The 20,092-nt window shown below is 33.2% G+C and overlaps 1 long non-coding RNA gene across 1 annotated transcript in view; it reads left to right on the forward strand.

The window, feature by feature from the left end:
- The first annotated feature begins 2,233 nt into the window (after positions 1-2,233).
- Positions 2,234-20,092, forward strand: part of LOC130457393 (uncharacterized) — a 55,891-nt gene continuing 38,032 nt past the window's right edge. The window contains exons 1-3 of the long non-coding RNA XR_008916567.1: positions 2,234-2,414; positions 3,660-3,708; positions 12,871-12,924. This is a non-coding gene — a long non-coding RNA (uncharacterized LOC130457393). The remainder of the gene's footprint in view (positions 2,415-3,659; positions 3,709-12,870; positions 12,925-20,092) is intronic.

Genomic DNA, 20,092 nt, shown 5'->3' on the forward strand with positions numbered 1-20,092 from the left:
TCGGACAATAGACATTTAAATGGATAATAACCCAAGGAACTTAAAGACTGGATATTTTAAGGCATTTCAGACTCCAATGGTTTATAAAAAATAATCTCTGTATTGCATTTTGATATTTGCTTTGTTTAAGGTTTAACTTTGTGATGTTAAATTCATATATTACTGGATTGAATATTATTCTGCTTGAACTGAAGGTTGATTGAATTTATTTTGAATGTACTGAGTTTTAAAAATTCTGTTGTTTTTCCCCTATAACTATTGAACAAATATTATTGTAATTAAGCCCATATTAAAAAAAAAACAGCCTTTCTATTTTGACTTTGTAAATTCTCACATAGAGGATGGATGGACTTCAGGACTGGTTATAATTGTATAACAACCTTGGAAAAATTTAATGTGCTAAATGCCTCAAATGATTTTAAGGGTTTTTAAAATTTGATTTTTGGAATTTTTTAAAACAATCTCTGGTTATTTTTGCCTGCCCCTACCACGAGGTAAGGCCTAGTAGCTGAAGTGAAATTTTATAACCCCCAGCCTTCCTGCATTTCTAAATTTGTGAATGGAAGTTGGGGCAGTTAATCTCAGGGCATTTGTATCCCTATAAGCCTCCAAGAAAAAGGAGCACCCCTTTATTTATACTCTTCAGCTCACTACTTTACTTGCACCAGAACGATATATAGATTTCTTGATTATGTTCTAAACCCAAGATGAGTTTTACTTTGTTTTAAAAATATGTTTATCACCAAGGTTGAAAGATTGCTACGTTTGTAAAAACTTGTGACAAATATCCATCAATTCATAGGCTTTTAAATGTCATACAACTTATGTTAAATGTGAAAGTGTGTTTGTTTGCTATTGTAATTAATTGGGCTATTGAGAATTTTGGGGATATTGATACTACATATTTGTACTACTGTTCAATTCATTTGCCTTCTACTCACAGTGATCATGGCCAGATATTAAGAGGAAATGGATCTCATTTTTGGTGAGAAAGCCTTGCATTTTATATTTTCTTAGCTGACAAAGAGTGTCAATGATTATAAGCTACATTTTTGAAATTCTTAAAGCTCTTTTATTATTATGTTTTTCTTGCATGTGCAATATACTTTTTCAGTTCTTTTTAATTTTTTTCTCTCTTTTTTATATTTGAAGCACATGTCACTAGTATTAAGATTTTCTTTAACCTTTTGACTTTTCAGTACTATAAGTTTGAAATACATTTGTCAGAGCATGCCCTAAAAAGCTTATGACTATAAAAACGATGCCACTAATTATTTAAAAATTATGGGACTTTGCTTAATGATTCTGTCTGATTCCAGGACAAGATATACACACAAGAGCCATTGCACAGAGCCAAAGAAAAGCCAATCCAGGATGGATTGATGCACTTCTAGGCCAATACAAAGGTCTTGAACCTAGTGTGAAGACTCGAGGTTACTGTGTTTATCATTGCTAGACATAGGCTTTCCTTGTGTCCACACTCACTCTGAAGATACTCACAGATGAGTATCCCCAAAACTTGGCTCCTACTTGGCTTCTATAATCTGGTCCCTTTCTTTTCTGCCTTTCATAGTGTGGCAACTTTCTGTAGTCCTGGCTACTGACTGGGTAAATGCATCATTGCTTAGATCATTTTGATTGGGCCCTGATTCAAGGACCAGTTATAGATTTATTTTTCTTTTCACTTGGAATTTTTATACATAAGACTTTGATAGTCTATATTTTCTTCCAGAGTTTTTTCTTTTTTTTATTTGGATTTTTCTGATATCTTTTTTAATATCTCTTACCAATTGATTCATATACCTCATACCTCAGCCATGCATCCCTAAATGATCCCCTTTTATTTGTCAATCACCCTCTTAAAGGGGGGAATGTAAAAATATCATTATTTAAATTGCAAAGTTTAAATTCCTTTTGAGTAGAATTTTAGATAAAGAAGATGCTACCTCTCTGAACCCAGAAACTGAACTGTTGGAGAAGACATAATGAAGATGCCTCCAGACCACAAGTTGCATAAAATTGAACTTTGGGTGTGGTTGATTGAACATTTATTTGTATGTATACTTTTATACCAAAGGGGACTGCCCCCTAACTGGCTTTCTGTCAATGCGTCCAGTAATTATTGTTTTTTTTTCTCTTATCCTCAAATTATTGTAATCTTTAAATTGATTATGTTTTTATGATCCTTTGGGGAAAGGACTTCTTCCCAGAGGATCAAATGGGGAATTGTAAAAAATAGACTCTAATACAGGACTACAATCCCCACAAGCCTTTGCTCCACTTCCCCAAAATGCTTTGTAATCTCACGGGAATTCTGAGGTGGGCTGAGATCGAGAAAGGATTTAAGCTGGTGGCAAAGATTTTTGGGTCTCTTTTGGACTTCCGTTTTGGAGCAGAGGCGTCTCTTCCATGATGTAAGGTTATTTTTTCTAGGCCTCTGGCCTAGGCACATGTTTCTTACTTGTATATTCTTTCATCCTTAATCCTTAATAAACCTCTAAAAAATATAATACTTGCAGAGAGAAACTAATTTCTACCTGCCTCAGTCTCCCCTAAAGTTTAATCTTTACATCCAGTAAAATGATTATCATGTCAATTTATACCCTCATGACCTCTCACCTGGATTACTGTATCATCTTTTTAGTAGATATTCCTACCTCTTCTCTTGCCACTCCCCTCTCGCCTGCATACTGCTGCCAAAGTAATTTTCCTAAAACAGAGATCTAATTCCACTATTCATCCAATTCAGGTGGGTTCCTATTGAGTCTAGGAGAAAATGAACATTTTTTTGGTTTAGCTTTTAAATCCCTAATCAACCAAGTTCTAAACTACCATTTCTGCCTCTGAAATTTTTTCTACCACCTATACTTTTCAACCCTGCCAAATTGGCCTTCTCTTTGTTCCTTGCTCATAATACCGTATCTCAGGCCTTTTGCCTTTTCACTGTTTGTTGGTTTACCATGTCTAGAATACCCTCACTCTTTACCTCTTCCACATACAACCCTTCCTGGCCTTTAAAATTCACTAAAGAAGGGGCATAGTTTGTTCCCCTCTTCATGTCCTCTTTATGTTTCATCTTTCCCATTTCTTTTTTAAAATTTTATTTAATTAGTCAATTTAGAATAGTTTGACTTGATTGCAAGAATCATATTCTTTTCCTCCCCTCCCCCTCCCCCTTTCCCATAGCCAACATGCAATTTCATTGGGTATTACATGTGTCCTTGATCAGAACCTATTTCCATGTTGTTGGTGTTTGTACTAGGATTCATCTTTCCCATTTAGAATGTGAATTTCCTCTGAGAAAGATAGTGAACTTAGCATAGTGACAGAATATAAGAAGTGATTAATAAATGTCTTATCTGTCTGTATTTATTCATGTCAATAGTCAGTAAACATTGATTAAGGACCTATCCTATTGTGACTCAGACACTGTTTAGTACCTCAGATACAAATTTTTTAAAATAATAAATATGGAAAGATAATATATGATAAACTATTATATTCCATATAGGACCATTTAAAGTCCATATATGGCCACTCCATAATTATTAAATATGCATATATAAATATATATGTTCATTGTTTAATTAATTTTCGAATTAAATTTAGAATTATGCTGCATATGTTCATGTACTTTTTTTGTCACCTCTTCCCCTTAGGTTGTAAGCTCTTTTTTAGAAAGGATTTTTTTCTTCGCATTTGTGCCTGGTAAGTAGTAACTATTTACTTGTTGATTGATTGATTACTTGATTGTATATCTTATTGCCATCCAAACTTGCCCTGACATGGAAAATGATCCATGTGTATATGTTAAGGCATTAGCGACAGGCAGTAGACTGCATGTGTTAATCCTATAAGGGTCATTTGCCTCATGTCAGGGGAGAGGGACTTAATCTAATGGCATGATGGACATCAGGGAACCAGAAACAGAAATGAAGAGGGATTTGTTGTTGTTCTTTTGCTTGTTTGTATTGAAGAGGGAAAGATAAAAGTCTTCCTAGAGATTCACAGATCACACTAGGAGGGCAGGTGCTTTCTTTTAATGTTGACCTCAATTATAAACAGCTGCCAAAAAGTGAGGTAAACGCAGAGAAAGAAGCAATCAGGGGTTTCTTGCTTTCCTCTTCAATGACAGGAACAATCTAAGGTGGTTACTGGAAGTACCTCCTCCTTTGTTAAAGAAAATCATAGTCATGGCCTTTAGAACAGTGCTTCTTAAACTTTTTTCGGGGGTTGTTTACTCATTTGGCAGGTCGATAAAGCTTATAAACTATTTTCAGAATGTTTTGAAGTGCATAAAGCACAGAGTATCACCATGGAAATAAATTATCATGAAACAGTTATCAAAATATTAAAAATTAAGTTCATGGATCTCTGTTTAAGAACTCCTGCTTTAGAGGAAGGTATCTTATACGTTATCTACACTATGGCATAGTGTAAATATACTGAATTTGGAGTCTTATAATCTGTCTTTGATGCTTACTAACTACTTGATCTTGGGTGTCACATAACTTATGAGCCTTTATTTCTTTCTCTGAAAAATATAGGGAATTGAACCATATGGCCAAAGAAATTCCTTACAACTTTAGGTCTATGTCCTTATGCTTAGTCCCATTCCATCTATTTACAAAGAAATAGATTATAGAATAGAACCTAAAAAGAATAGAATCTTAAGAAAAATTTACCTCTGTGAGAGATCTTTTCCCTGTAGCAACTGGAAATTTTTTGAGATAAAGCTGTAAGATAATTATGTCTAGTTTTGGTTATAAAATTCTAGAAGGTTTCTGAACAATCTAAAATATATGTAGGGAAAGAAACCACAGAGATAAGGTGGTTAAAGTAACATATTTTGAGAACTGTAGAAGGAACTCAGAGAAGCAATGATTTGGGTGGAGAGGAAAGAAAAACATAATAGCTTCCTTTTTTTTTTTAAGTTTGCTATATAGAATAGTTAAGCCTATTCTACTTAGCCCAATAGGTCTGAATTAGGACCAACTGAAGATGAAGTGCACTGCAGATTTGAATATGGAGTCAGAGGACCTCTGTTTACAATCCAGCTATATTTGGTACCTGTGTGACCTTGGAGAGAACATTTAATATCACTTGATCACTACTATAAAATGAGAGCATCTGCCTAGGTGATTTCTAAACCTTTAATCTTAAAATCTACCATCCTGAGTTTTAGAGAAATAGTGTTTGCTTCAGGATATGGAAGAACACTCTAACATTTAGGAGTCTCACAAAATGGAATAGAGAACTTCATGAATTACTGAGTCTCCTATCCCTGGAGATGTGTAAGTAAAGTTTGAATGGAGAACTTGCTATAGAGAACAAGGTATTAGACTGGATCAACTCTGAACTCCTTTCAAATTTAGGAATCTCTAACTAGAAAAGCTTCTGGAGTAATCAAAAGGGGAAGATGGAAACTAGGCCATAATCTAGGCCAACTGCAGAAAAGAGGATCCAGACCAATGTTTGGGAACAGAATTGGAATTTCTATAGGAATATTTCTAGCCTTGATTCTAAATACTTATATAAGAACCAAGCTTAGTCAGTCTTAATAAACACCAAAATAAAGTTTACTCAATGTAAAATAACACTCTCGAACTGGTGATATTCTAATAGATGCAAATGAAAGGGCTCTTTGGTGAGTCAGATGGAAACTCAGATCAGAGTTTTGAAAACTGTTAGGTTGGGAGAGAGATTAGAAGCCATTGTTCCTAAATCTGTCTTGTACAGTGTGAATTAGTACAGAAGCCTGGGCAGCATGGTCATTAGAGGTTCTAGTCAGTCCTATAACTCTTTAGTTCTTCTGTGTCCCAGAAAAAGAGGTCATGAAACTTTTTAAACTTATTAAAAATAGTATACAAATGAGTATCCTAAAAGGACTCTCTGCTATCACACTTTAATTTCCACTTCATAATCCACTAATTCAATTTACTCTTTTGAAGGGAATTTCAAACTTTAAAACAAAACCACATTTTAAAAAGTCTTATTCTTTTTTTTAATTACCAAGGCTACAGGCTCAACCTAGTACCACCTGAAACCAAACTGTTCTTTCATCATTCACTATAAAGATTCTGAGAGCTGAACTTAACGGGCAATTCTGTTGATGATGTGTAAGGCAGAAGAGAACACAGCTTGCCCATCTGTAGCTATATTGCTTCCACAGTGCCGATAGGAAGAAAAGGGGGAGTTTTTGTCAATAAACTCAATGCACATGACTTGAATCTGAAAGGCACACAGGGAGCAGAGATTTAGAGCAAGCTGCTGCTTTAAAGAGGCATGTTTTTTTTTTTCAGTCTCTGGGCATAATTCTGCCATCTTTCCTTAGGCAACCTTCTTTCCTGTCCTAATAAAGCGTATGGGAGGTTACTAGGGGTCCTCTCAGAGAAACTGGCTTTTCCATGAATATTGCTATTACAGATTCAGCCAGTGCAACAACCAATTCACACTCAGAAATGCAACAGAAACACCAAGGTGTAGCTCCCACTTAAATAAGCTCAACTAGACTTCGGAGAACAGAACATTAAGAAATTTAGCAATGTAATCAAAAGACTCTCTACTCACACTGGAACTCCAGAAACATGTCTTTGTAAAGTGTTTGCACTTGCCATTCATTTCCCTCTCTAACTAGCAATCCCATCATCCATCAGGTAATGTTGAATTTGTTGATCAGTGTAGACCTTGCTGCCACTGGTCCAGAAAGGCATTAAGTAGTATAACTATTAACTAGAGTCTCAAGTTTAAGGCAGCACATTATGCTAAAAAGAGTCAGGGATTCACGTATCAAGAACAGAGGAACAAATGTGGGATATGTAACAATGTGTGATGTCAACAAGTAGAGTAGTTAGGCTGAAATGTTGACTACTTTAGGGAAGAAAATGTGAATGTCTTGGCTTAATCCTTGGTTCTGTTGCTTAATAGGTGTATGACATGAGAAGCCATTTGGCCTCTAAGATTCATTTCTTCATCAATCATTTAATTATTACAAATAATAATTTTATGCTACTTTCTCATAGGATCATAAATTTAGATATAAAAGGGACATAGAAGACAACAAGTCCATCCTTCTCCTTTTACAGATTAGGAAATTTAGATGCAAAGTGATTAAGGGATTTACTCAGGATCCCACAGTTAATAAATGTCAAAGACAGAATTATAACCTAGATCTCCATGACCTGAAGATCTCTATGTACCATTTAGAGGTTTGTGAGAAAGGTAGTTTATAAATTATAAAACTTTACAAAAGTAACCCGTTATACCTATATCATAGGGCTACCATGAGTAAAGTGCTATGAAAAACATTCTATAAATGTGAGCTATCATTGTGCTACTCATACACATTCAGGTCAGTCTTTGTAAGTCTTTGTAAGTGGAGCAATTTATTTGCTACAAATGTTGTAGATAGAGAAGACATTTCTCAAAGTAGATGACACACTCTCTTTAAAACATATTTTTTAAAGAGTTTTTTTTTTAATAAAAAAATCAACAAGTATTTATTAAGTACCTCCCAAATTCTAGGTTCTGTTCAGGGCTATCTCTCAGGCTTTTCTAAAATCACAGTGATGAGAGATGAAATTTTGGGTAGAAATATGGCTGGAGTTCTTTACTGGGTCCATACTCAGCCTGGGTTTCCCTTTAGTTGCCCAAGATCAATTTCTTAATATTTTTAATATTTTCTCCCAAATGATTCTTTCTTCATAAATTTTAATCTTCTACACCAAAATTATTCTTTCCAAATATTCCCACCTACTTTATTTTATTCTTCAGTACCTAATCTTACATAGATACAAAATTACAGATTCAGATTTAGGAAGGACTGTAGAGGTTACCTACTTGAGCCTACATGGACAGGAATACAATGTGCTACCCCAAAATAGATAGAAAATTAATATCAGGGATTAATCCATTTGGATTCATTTTGATCATATTTAACTGTTAGGAACACTAAGTAATATTTGTTACCTAATGTAATAACTATCTCTGAAGTTTTCATTCTTATGAGCTAAGTCATGAGATGATCATAAGACAAGTCATAAGATTGTGGCGATTGTTCCTTAAGACTTAAATCCTTCTTTAGTTAAAAGAAAGAAAAGAAAAGAAAACTAGGCCAATCCCATTGCAGTATAAGTTTTAAAAGTCATGGGGACAAATGTAAAACAAAACTCTATTTAATAAGTTAAGGTTTAAAGATATAAGGATAGGTAAAAGTTTTAACAGTAAAAGTCCCTAATTCTAAGGGATACTAACTTAAACCTACTCCCAACTCAAGGCTTCTTCCATCTGGGAATTCCCAGACCCGTTCAGTCTCCTTATCTATCTAAACCCAATTTCTACCTATATAAACCTATTTCTAATATTCTTATAAATATATATTTTTCTTAAAGTACTGTCTGCAAGTATCCTTCTGTTTCACCACTCCAATTTCAGTCTAGTCAGGGTTGGGCCTGGTCAACCAGAGATGGCTTCTCAGCCTAAATAGGTCCCAAAGCCTTGCCTTTACTCTGCAAGCTCACAGAGTTAAAAGAAAAAGGTCTTCTTTCTTCTTTCTGTTAGTATTCTCCTGTAGTCACTACCAAATTCACTTTCTCACTTTCAAACTGTCAATCTGGTATTTCCAAGATTTCAAAGGAAATTCCCAGAGAGCCAGAAAACCACCAGCCTCCAGAACCAAAGTCAGCTTCCAGAAACCCTAACAGTTGGGAAATAGTACCTCAGAATTCCAGCAGGAACACTGACTCCAAGTTCCAACTAGGCCTCAGACCCTGAGACAGCATTCTTTAGGCACTAATCTCTTTTAATTAACCCCAAATCTATAATATTCCCAATACTATTTTCCAAATACTAAACCAATTGCTAGTGATACAAAATAAAAATAAAAAAAAGTTCTTTTCTCGAGGAACTCACATTCTAATAGGAATGTTTACAAATAGCTATATATACAATACTTACAGAGTTAATGGAAGGTATCTTTAGAGGGAAAGTCACTACAAAGTATGAGGACCAGGAAAGTTTTCTTTTTAGAAGATCACTCAGAGAAAAAACATTTATTAAGTACTATTATGTCAGGCTCTATGCTAAGAACTTGGATTACAAATATGAAAAAAGAAGGATAATTCCTGCCCTCGGTGTGCTTATAACCTAATTAGGGAAAATAACACAAAAGAAAGCTGAAAAAGAGAGTGGGAGGGAAGATGTGTAGCATGCAAACATGGTGGAGTCAAGTCCAGAAAGTGCAACTAGTGCAAAATGAAGAGTTGGCCAGCCTGCAAGCCCTTTTTAAATGGAGCAATTAGGTGGAGTTCTTTGCTCTTCTATCCATCCTTCCATTTATAAGGCTGAAAGTACTGAGAGTATTGATGAGTTAAGAGTACAATTTAAGTTAAGAATACAATTTTTCAGGATGATGAGGTTTTCATGATCATGATAGAATCCAATTTAAACTGGTGGGGATAAAAAAATGATGGTGTTTGAACCAAATCTTGAAGTAAATGAGAGACTCTTAAGAAGCAGAGGTGAGGATGGAAAGCATTCCACATGTAGTCTGAAGTTCGAGATCCAGTAATACCCTCTTTTTAATTTGAAAAAATTTATGCTTTTAATAAGTTCAGGAAAACCTCTATAAGTAGCTTGGAGGACTTCTCTGAATGTTAGTATCTGTATACCTTTGGGCAAATCACATGACTTCTGGGCCTCAGTTTTCTCATCTGTCTTATGAGAATGTTGGATTAAATCCCCAAAGTCCCTCCAGGTCTTTATCTTTTATCTTGAGAAATTTCCTACCAGGAAACATGGTTTTGGAAAGCTGGAAGTTCAGTGACAGAAAAAAAATCAACAAATACTGGAGAAAGTCAGTCTGACATTGTTTTCTCAGCAAGCCATCATCTCAGAAAGAGTTTAAAGCATATGTGTCATATACCTAAGAGAAATGAATGGAAGGATGTTTTATGTGCTTTGAATTTTTAAAAGGAAGCAAGAAGAGAAAGAATGCAGGGACCAGGGCAAATTCGTAGGGTCTGTAGCTTTGGGAAGTTGTGACTCTAGTTGGATCTAAATAAGAAATTGAAATGAATAAGAGGGCAGCTGGCATCACTTGGTATAATCAGAAGGCAAATAGATAACTCTCACTTCTCTGCTAAGTAATATATCTCTCTGGTACTACTCTTCTTTAACTTGTGAGCCTGGTCCTTGCTGTCCCTCTCTTAGCTCTTCTTTACACTCTTTCAAAATCCTAACTTTATATTATATGTTTTTTTAGCACTTTTTATAAGGCAGGAATACTTGTGCAAAGAAAATCAACTGGAGGTGACTAGGATTTTAGCCATAAATCTGCCACAAAGTACCTGGCGTGCTTATGAAATAATCAGATCTCTCTGAGTCTCTTGCAACTTTCGAGGGAGAAGGTTGAATTAGTGACAAAAATAATTTATAAGGATCCCTTCTACTGAAATCATGCTTAGGTTTATAAATCTAGCTGTCAAACAGATTACTCCCTACATTCCATTCCAGCAGTCAGCACCCCAATTACTAACCATAGTGAATAACAAAATTTACTGTATTTTGATAATATCCAGTCTGATGAATTCAAAATAAAGTAACAAAGAAAGGACCAAACTTTTTCACAAAATACAGATAAATGTTTCCCGATTTTAAACACTTTGAAAGATACTGAATTAAATAACCACCAGGTGAATAAGAAGCACATGCTTTTGATTGACAAGGTTCTTCTGAGATGTTTCTCTCATTGACACTACATGACCTTAGAAAATCTTTGTAGAGGTGAAGTAATTTTAGAATAGAAGCCATTTATAAAATAATTAACTAATTTAAAGTATTTTTCTATGGTTACATGACTCATGTTCTAGCCTTCCCCTTTTCCCTCCCTCCTCCCAGAGCCAATAAGCAATTCCACTGGGTTATACATGTATTAGCATTCAATATCTATTTCCATATTCTTCATTTTTATAATAGAATAATCTTTTGAAAACCAAAACCCCAAATCCTATAGCTATATAAACAAGTGATAAATCATATGTTTTTCTTCTTCATTTCTTCTCCCACAGTTCTTACTCTTGATGTGGATAGCATTATTTCTCATAAGTCCCTCAGGATTGTCCTGGATCATTGCATTGCTATTAGTAGCAAAATCTATTAAAGTTGATCTTTCCACAATGTTTCACTTTCTGTATACAATATTCTCCTGGTTCTGCTCATTTTACTTAGCATCAGTTCATGGAGGTCTTTGAAGTTCATATACAAATCATCATTCCTTACAGCACAATAGTAGAATAGAGGCCATTTTAGAGCAAGTCAGATGCATTCATATATTATTGTTGGTGGAGCTGCATGGTGGTCCAAATTTTGGAAAGAAAATATATTTTTGGATTTATAATTTAAAAATTAAATGCTCATATCATTTGACCCAGAGATCTCACTTACACTTACTCACTATATCCTAAGAAGGTTAGAGTTGACAGAAAGGTCCAACATATACCAAAATACCTATATCAACACTTATTATGGTAGTTGAGTACTGGCAGGAGAAGTGGGGTAGGTCTCCAACAATTGGGAATGACTAAACAAATTATGATAAATTAATGTAATGGGATATTATTGAACTATAAGAAATCAAGAATATAAGGAACTCAGAAAAGCTGAGGGATACATATAAACTGGTATAACACGAAGTAAACAGAATCAGGAAGAAAATATACACACTGTTTACAACAATATTTATCGATTTAAAAAAATAAAAGAACATGGTAATTATATTGACCAAGCTTGACCCAAGAAAAAAATGAGAAAATACAGCTCCCACTCATCTTTGCAGTTGTAGAGTATCTGCGAACATAGTTACATGGGCAGCTATAGTTGTGGAAAGTTGCATGTATACCATTAGACAATCAATGAATTGCTTGATTTTGTTTATTTGTTTTTTGTTTTTCTTTTTTGAGTCTTTGTTACAAGGATTGAATCTATCAGTAGGGGAAGGGGATGAATATATTTAGAAATAAATGTCAGGTAAAAATAAAAGGTATCAATAACAATAAGATTTTTTTAAAACAACAGGAATGATTTATGTAATGATCCAGTGAATCTAATCCTCCTGACTATGGTCATCTAGAAATAATTGCCACAAATCTACAAATAGAAGCCATCCAAAAGTTATTGTAAAAGTGAATAAAATAGTTCACCTGTGTATTAGTAATAAAAATGTTGCATTTATATGTTTGTTACATTAAAATACTCAGTTCACTCCCTCCCCCCTTCACCTTCATTAGAGAAGTCATCATTTGACAAAAAATATGCATATATAAAATTAAGTCTTGCTTATTTCTATTTATCTGTTCTTTTTTGGGAGGTGAACCTACACAAGGTATTTTTCAAATACTATTCCCATTGCTGTATGTATTGTTCTCATAGTTCTGCCCATTTCACCCTTCATAACTTCATGCAGGTCTTTAAAATTAACTTGTTTTTCATTTCTTACAGTGTAATAGTATTCCATCATAACCATGCACCACAATTTGTTTAGCCAATCCCCAATTGATGGGCATCCCTTCAATTTCCAGTTCTTTGCAACTACAAAGATAGTTCTTCCTTCTTAGAGTCAGTGATTATAGCACCCTAAGAGTACTTTTACCTTTTTCAGAAATATCACAAGTAAACACATGCTACAAACCAATCCATGTCCTGCTTCTTCCACTTACCAGAAATGAAGAAATTTAGTTATATCTCTGAATTCTAAGTTCCTTTGTTGTTTTTTAGTTGTTTCCTTTTTGTCCAATTCTTTGTGACCCTATTTGGAGTTTTCTTGCCCAAGTTATTGGAGTGATTTGCCATTTTCTTCTCCAACTCATTTTATAGATGATGAAACTGGGACAAACAAGATTAGGTGACTGGCCCAGGATCATATAGCTGGTAAGTGCCTACTGTCATATTTGAACTCAGGAAGATTAAGCTTGCTGACTTTAGGTTCAATATTCTATCCACTATGCTACCTATATGCCCTTCTTAATTCTTAATAAAGTGTTTATGCCATTAGACTAGAAAAATCAAGATGATCTAATGAAGATATGTGTTTCAGTACATGTTGGGGACCTACCTTATAGACTATTCTGTTTCTTAAACTGAGTAAAAATAAATGCTATCTATTGCTGATAGGTCCATGTCTTAGCTACAACCTCTCCGTCCAGTAGATGTGTCCCATTTCCTTTAGGCAGCGACTGTATCTTTCATTTGCTTTAGTGGTATGATTACTGAAGACAAAAGTTAACACCTACTGTCAATATCTCCAACTCCAAACACCACCTGTGGTGTTGGGCTGACGTGACTTGGCTTTAACCAACTTGTTTTATAAAGACTACAGAACAAAGACAGCCTGGCTGAGTTCAGACAGTGTGTTACAGTGCCTGCCACATGCCTCATGGCAGTTACATTTGAATCTGACACAAAACTACTTTGTTTTCTTCTTCCCAAAAGTTTTCTAATTCATAGGCTACTAGTATCCTGGAAGAAGGGGCAAAAAAGGGGAAGAGACAAAAGTGGAAGAAAAAGAAAAGATATAGAGAAGGGGGAAACTACCTCAGGTTTCTATAATAAGAGCAGCTAAAGATGCCCCCCTCCAAATGCACAGACTTCAAACACAAAGGAAAGAAAACCCAGCCATTGGACCCTGTAGGGCAGAGTTTTGAAGTAAATTCAACTGTGGTACCTTATTTCTAATTCAAAGAAGACATTGTGGAAAAAAATCTAACTGAGTTATCTGTTTGCCACATCAAAGTTGGGGCCAAGGTTGAGACTAGATATAGAGGGAGAGGAGGGAAATGGTCTCCTTACTGTTGTATTTTGGATAGGGGAAGAACTCACAGCCAGGTCAGAGGTTATGGGGAAAAAAAGACATAGATCATAGAATTTAGAGCTAGACCTTAAAAAGCATCTTGTTCAACTTCCTCCATTAACATGACAGAATTGAGACCAGTTTTAACTTTGAAGGCTTATAAAATCTTGTAGTCTCTTCCTAGCAATAAGAGCCAGGTATCTTATGAGGAATTTGATTACTAGTCTATCTCATTCCTTTGGTGGCCATTTTTCAGTCAATAAGCACATTGAAAAGTGGGATTTATGAAGATGATTTAAAAATATTTTGGTTAACTACTTGTCCCAGTGTAATCCTATGGATTTTGTTTTATGCATTTAAAAACTTTTTTTTTTCCTAGAAGAGGTCCATAAACTTCACCAGACTGCCAAATGGTTTAGAACCCCTAGTACAGGGGACACAGTATTGGCACCTGGAGGCAAAGGAGACTGGGTGCAAATTCTGCCTCAAAGTTACTATTTGATGCTGTACAATGCATAATTCTCCCTGTCTCAGTTTCCTTATCTGTAAAGTGAAGGGTTTGGATTCAATGGTCTCTAGCTAGAAAGTCACTTCTAAGTATATAAAAATGGATCCTAGGAAAAGATCTTTTAAACATCTATTATGTTTTAAGTGTTGAAAAATGGTATTACATAGTAGATTGTGGACAAGCCTTAGAGTCAAGAAGACCTGGCCTCAAGTGTATCCACTGACAGAAACTAGCCACAATAATAATAGTAGTACCAATAATAGTAACAACAACAAAAATGATAAAAATATTAGTAATATCACTTTATATCACATTTTAATGTTTACAAAGCACTTTAAATATTCTATTTTTTCAAGTATAATGAAAACAGTATGACAGTGTTGCTATTACTATCCTTATTTTATAACTGAGGAAACCAAAACTGAGAGGCTTTAAGTGACTTGTCCGGGATCACATCATAATGGTCTGAAGCAGAATATGAATTCAGTTCTCCTGACTTCCAAATCCAGCATTCTATCCATAATACCAACTAGTTTGGGGACTTACTTTAATTTAGTTTATAGATAATCTTTGAAACATGGGTATGAGAAAGCAAAAAAAATATGCAGCACAAGATAGAAGGCTATGTAAAGAATATGAAGACATAAAAGATATCTTTATTTTTAAGGCTTGGCAACCTAGTAAGGGAAAAGGAATAGATAAAAAAGGAAAAATTAAATAACGCAAGGCAGGGTATAATTTCTTTCACAGATTCATAGATTTAGAGGTGAAAGGGACCTCAAAGACCATCTAGTTCAACAACTTTATATTATTTCTATTTTAATGTAATATTTTCCATATGAATTTTAAAGATAATATTTCTATATACAAAGTAGAACAGAAAAAATATTGTATATAAAACTAGAAACCACTATTATGAATAGCTTTCTTTTAAAAAAAAGTCAGAAGCATTTATTAAGGACCTACAATATGCCAGGCATTATGCTAGGCACTGGGGATACAAATAAATTTTTAAAAATATTCCTGACTTAAAGAAACTTAAAATTTAATGGAGAAGCTCAAATAAATTCAACATGTTACTTCCAAAACTGTCTTGCTTAACTATATTTCCTTCTAAACATCTTTTTGTTCTCTTTTTTACATTTTTAAGTTGCTTCAGTTACCCTTTCCTTTTCTAGCAAGACTATATCTTTTTATTTTAACTGCATTGGACTGGCTTGGCAAAACGTCTTAAATCATGTAATAGAAGATATCCATTTTAACTTCTGTTATCTTCTCCACTCTATGTCTGCACATCAGCTCTTCCATCCATTGTTGTTGAGGGGATGTTTTTCCTTCTCTTCTAACTTGTTTTTGATGTGACATTTTAAATCATGTATTGATCTGAAGCTTATTATGGTATATATTCTTTGAGAACTTCATCTAACTTGATTTCAACTGGTCTATTTTCCAGGTTTCATAACACTTTTTGTAGACTTAACCTAGTAGTTAAGGTCTTTGGGTTTATGAAACATTGTGCTATTCTGTGCATTTGCTTATGTTAAGTTATATATCTAACTTGTTTCACTGATTGACTTTTTTATCTTTTCCTCAGCCAGAAATAAATAGTTTTGATGGTTGGAGCTTTCTGTTATAATTTAAGAACTAGTACTTCTGGTCATCTTTTTTTCCATTATTTCCCCTTAGAAACCCAACTTTTTTTTCTTCCAGATGGATTTTATTATTCTTCCTTAATACTTTAAAACAGTGTGCTGGTTGTTTGGATGTAGGTACTGAATAAACAAATTAACTTATATGAATAACTCTCATTTTCATGATTTTGGCATGGTCTAGCCATGAACAATTAATATCTCTCTACTTATTAAACCTAATTTCATTTTTGTAAAGTGAGTTTTTTTCTTTGATTTCAAATAGTTCTTTTACATATCTTCATGGGTAGCCTAAATATTGTATACATTTCATAGTTATCTTGACTGGAAATTTTCTGTCTTTTCCCTTGTAGTGTTATTTATAATATACATACAGACAGGATGAATGTTTTGGCTTATTTTATATCCTGTTTCTCTGCTAAAGAATTTAACTATTTTAATTAATTTTAGTTGACTGCTTATAGTTTTCTATGAAGACTATTATATCGTCTGCAAAAAAATGTTTTCTTTCCTTAATCTTATTTGTTGAATTTTTTTTTTGTTTTGCTATAAGCTAGCATGTTTAGCACTATGTTGAATAATAGTGATAATGAACATTCCTATTTAATACTTATCTTATTAGAAAGGTCTCTAGTTTATCACAATTGCTGGCTCTTGATTTTAGATAAATAAAATTTACCATATTAAGGAATAATCAATTTAATTCTATGACTTTTAGTATTTTTAAACAAATAGGATATTGAATTTGAAAAAGCTTTTTCAGTCTTTATTTGATATAATCATATTTTTATATTTTTATATTGATCATACTTATTATATTTATATTTTTCCTAATATTGAACAAACCTATTCTTGGTCACAATGTATACTATTTTTCTATTGGATATTATTATAGCTTTTTTGAAAATATTTTATTTTAAATTATTGTGTCATTATCAATTAGAAATATCAGGCTCTAGTTTTCTTATTCTGATTTATCTTTCAGTGGTTTAGATAATCAAAACTATACTTATATCATAGGAATTATTTGGTAGAATCTATATTTTCTTAATTTGCAAACAGTTTTATTATCATTTTGTTCTTTAAATGTTGATTAAAATTCCTATAAATCCTTTTGGTCCTAAGATATCCCCCCACCAACTTGAGATTTCATTGCTGATTTGTTCAATTATTTTAAGTAATTTGGATATTTAAATTGTGTATAGTTGTTCTGGTAACCTGGCATTTTACACTTTTATGCATTCATCGACTTTACTTAAATTACCAGTTTTGCTGGCATGTAATTAAATAATATAGTTTATAAAAATTCCTTCTAGTCTTTATTTGCTGTCATTTCTCCTTTTTAATACTTGATACTTATAATTAGGTTTTCATCTCTTTTTAATTATACTGGTTAATCATGAACCTTTTTACTGTTTTTGTTTAATTTCTCAAATTTTTATTTAGTTATTCAATTTTTACTTTCAATTTTTAAAATCTCTTGGCATTTTCCCATTTTGGTATTTAGTTAAGAGGTTTAAATGTATTGGGTTTTAGTTTCTTTTCTTTTTTAGTTGCATGCCCAATTCATTCACATATTCTTTTTTTTTTTTGCTATTTATAAAAGTATTTGAGATATAAAATTTCTCCTCAATCCTACTTTGGCCACATTCCAGAAGTATTAGTATACTGTCCAAGTATTCTCAGTTTCTTTGATGACTTTTTTTGTTTGTTTCTATTATTTATTCTTTTGCCCACCAATTTTTTCAGATTTCATTAGTCAACAATTTTGTCATTTTCAAAAGTTTTTATTATATATAATTTTATTGTGTGATGGCTCATAAAATGTGTTTAATATTTCTGCTTTCCTGAATTTTATATGTTCATTCCCTAGTACATGGCTTTTTTAAGGTGTCATGTATAGCTAAGACATAAATATCTTTATTTTCTCATTTAGTAATTTCCACAGATCTCTAGATTCCATTTCTAAATTTCCTAAATTTCTATACAGGTCTTTGGCTTTTTCCTTTTAATCTTTTGGTTAGATTTGTTTCTAACCTAGAGGTACATTGAGGACGTTATTTATTAGAGTTTTGTTGTCTATTTCTTTTCATAACTTATTTAGTTTTTCTCTAAAGTTTTTTGATTCTATGCCATTTATTGTGTGTGTGTGTGTGAGTTTATGTCTATGGTACATTTAAATATAATGTATTTTTCTTGTTCACATCTTTTTAACTATGTTTTCTGTATACTATTGACTTGCCTGAGATCATAATTATTATCCTTGATTATATTTAATTAAGATATAACAGATTATATTACAATACCTAATTTTAAATGTATGAATTAAGTTTCAATTATTTCTTTATAAATTGTATGTTGTTGGATTCTACTTTTTAATCCATTCTTCATGCTTTCTCTTTTGTATAGGTGAGTTTATTCCATTCACATTCATAGTCATGAGTATGAATTGTGAATTCCCTACATCCTATTCTTTCATACATTTCCCTTTTTGCCACATAGAAAAGTGTTGATAGGAATAGGATAAAAAAATAATAAATATTTTATGCAAGTTGCTTCCCTTCTCTTACACCTCTTCTCTTCCCCTCTTCACCCAGTACTTGGTTATAAACTCTTACCTTTTATTCCTTCCTCAAGGACAAAAATATTTTGTTACTTAATAACAGAAATTAGCAGACTAATAATGTCAATCTTTCCTTAAACATCAGACAACCTTTCTGGCCTCAGTTAACATTTCTCTCCAGGTTCTATTTTTTCTTGTTAAGAAAGAAAAAGGACATCCTAGTTTTATTGTTTTGTTATTCCCAGTGGCACTGACTTTATCCCTCCATCCCTACCTTTTTTCTTCCTTCCTTCCTTCCATCCTTTTACTGACTATTTCTAATATCTCTCTTCCACTCCCCCTCTCTCTCCCTTTATCTCCTATTCCCTCTCTTTCTTCTTCTCCTTCTCCTTTTCCTCTTCTTCCTCCTCCTTCTTCTCCCTCTCCCTCTCTTCTTCCATACTTTGCTTATGACTTTACATATAACTGAATTTTTTTATTCTATTCTTTTCTTTCTGACTCCAAAGTTGGTTATATCATCAAATCCAAGTCTCCCTTCTCCCTATTATACAAAGAAGGTAATTCCGAGTAAAGTAACTTTGCTAATAGTCTCACAAAATAATAGTTCATTTCCATTAATGCTTCATGGTTTGCAAAGCACTTGCTCCACTGTTGCTCTGTAAAATAAGTGGTCAAAATATTATTCTCACTTTTGTATATAAGGAAATTAATGGTATATAAAAAGAAGTGACTTGCTCTTAGTCATATAGAGAGTGTCAAAGATTGGGTATCAACCCAAGTCTTCAGATTCCAGGTTCAATATGCAGGTTTCTATCTATAGTTTATTTCTCCCATTCTTGAGCACCATAATACCAACAGAATATGATAAAATATAAGGGTAGGAAGAGGAACTAGAATTGTGATTCTAAAGGTATAGGTGAGGAAATATCAGCTCCTATCAATATACTTTCTCTCATTATATAAGAGAAAAATATTAATAATAATAAAAATTACAACCATTGTTTATGTAGTGTTCTAAGATTCACCATACATTGGGGAAAAGAGGGAAAGGGATAAGTGTTTATGTAGTGTCTACTATATACCTGGCACTGGCCCATGTGCTTTTAAAAAATGTGTCTATATAATTTTTAATAATCATTTTCTGACAATTTTCAATCTATGTTCTCTCCCTCTCACCCCTCCAAAGAGGATAAGTAATATGACCTAGATTGTACACATTTTATCATGCAATACATATTTCCATGTTTAGCATGTTATGAAAGAAGACACATATTGCTTATTCTAAAGAAAAAATTCATTTAGGAAATACAGTGAAGAATGATATGCTTAAATCTATAGTCAGACTCCATCGGCTTTTTTCATAGTAGTGGATTGCCTTTTTCATCATGCACTCTAGCAAATGCCTTATAAATATTATCTCATTTGATCTTCACAACAACTCTGTAAGGTAGTTACTGTTATTACCCCCATTTTATAGTTGATGAAATTGAGAGAAACAGAAGTTAAGTGACTTGCTTCAAGTATCTAAG

This window comes from Monodelphis domestica, chromosome 2 (assembly GCF_027887165.1).
Source record: "Monodelphis domestica isolate mMonDom1 chromosome 2, mMonDom1.pri, whole genome shotgun sequence".
Classification (NCBI taxonomy): Eukaryota; Metazoa; Chordata; class Mammalia; order Didelphimorphia; family Didelphidae; genus Monodelphis; species Monodelphis domestica.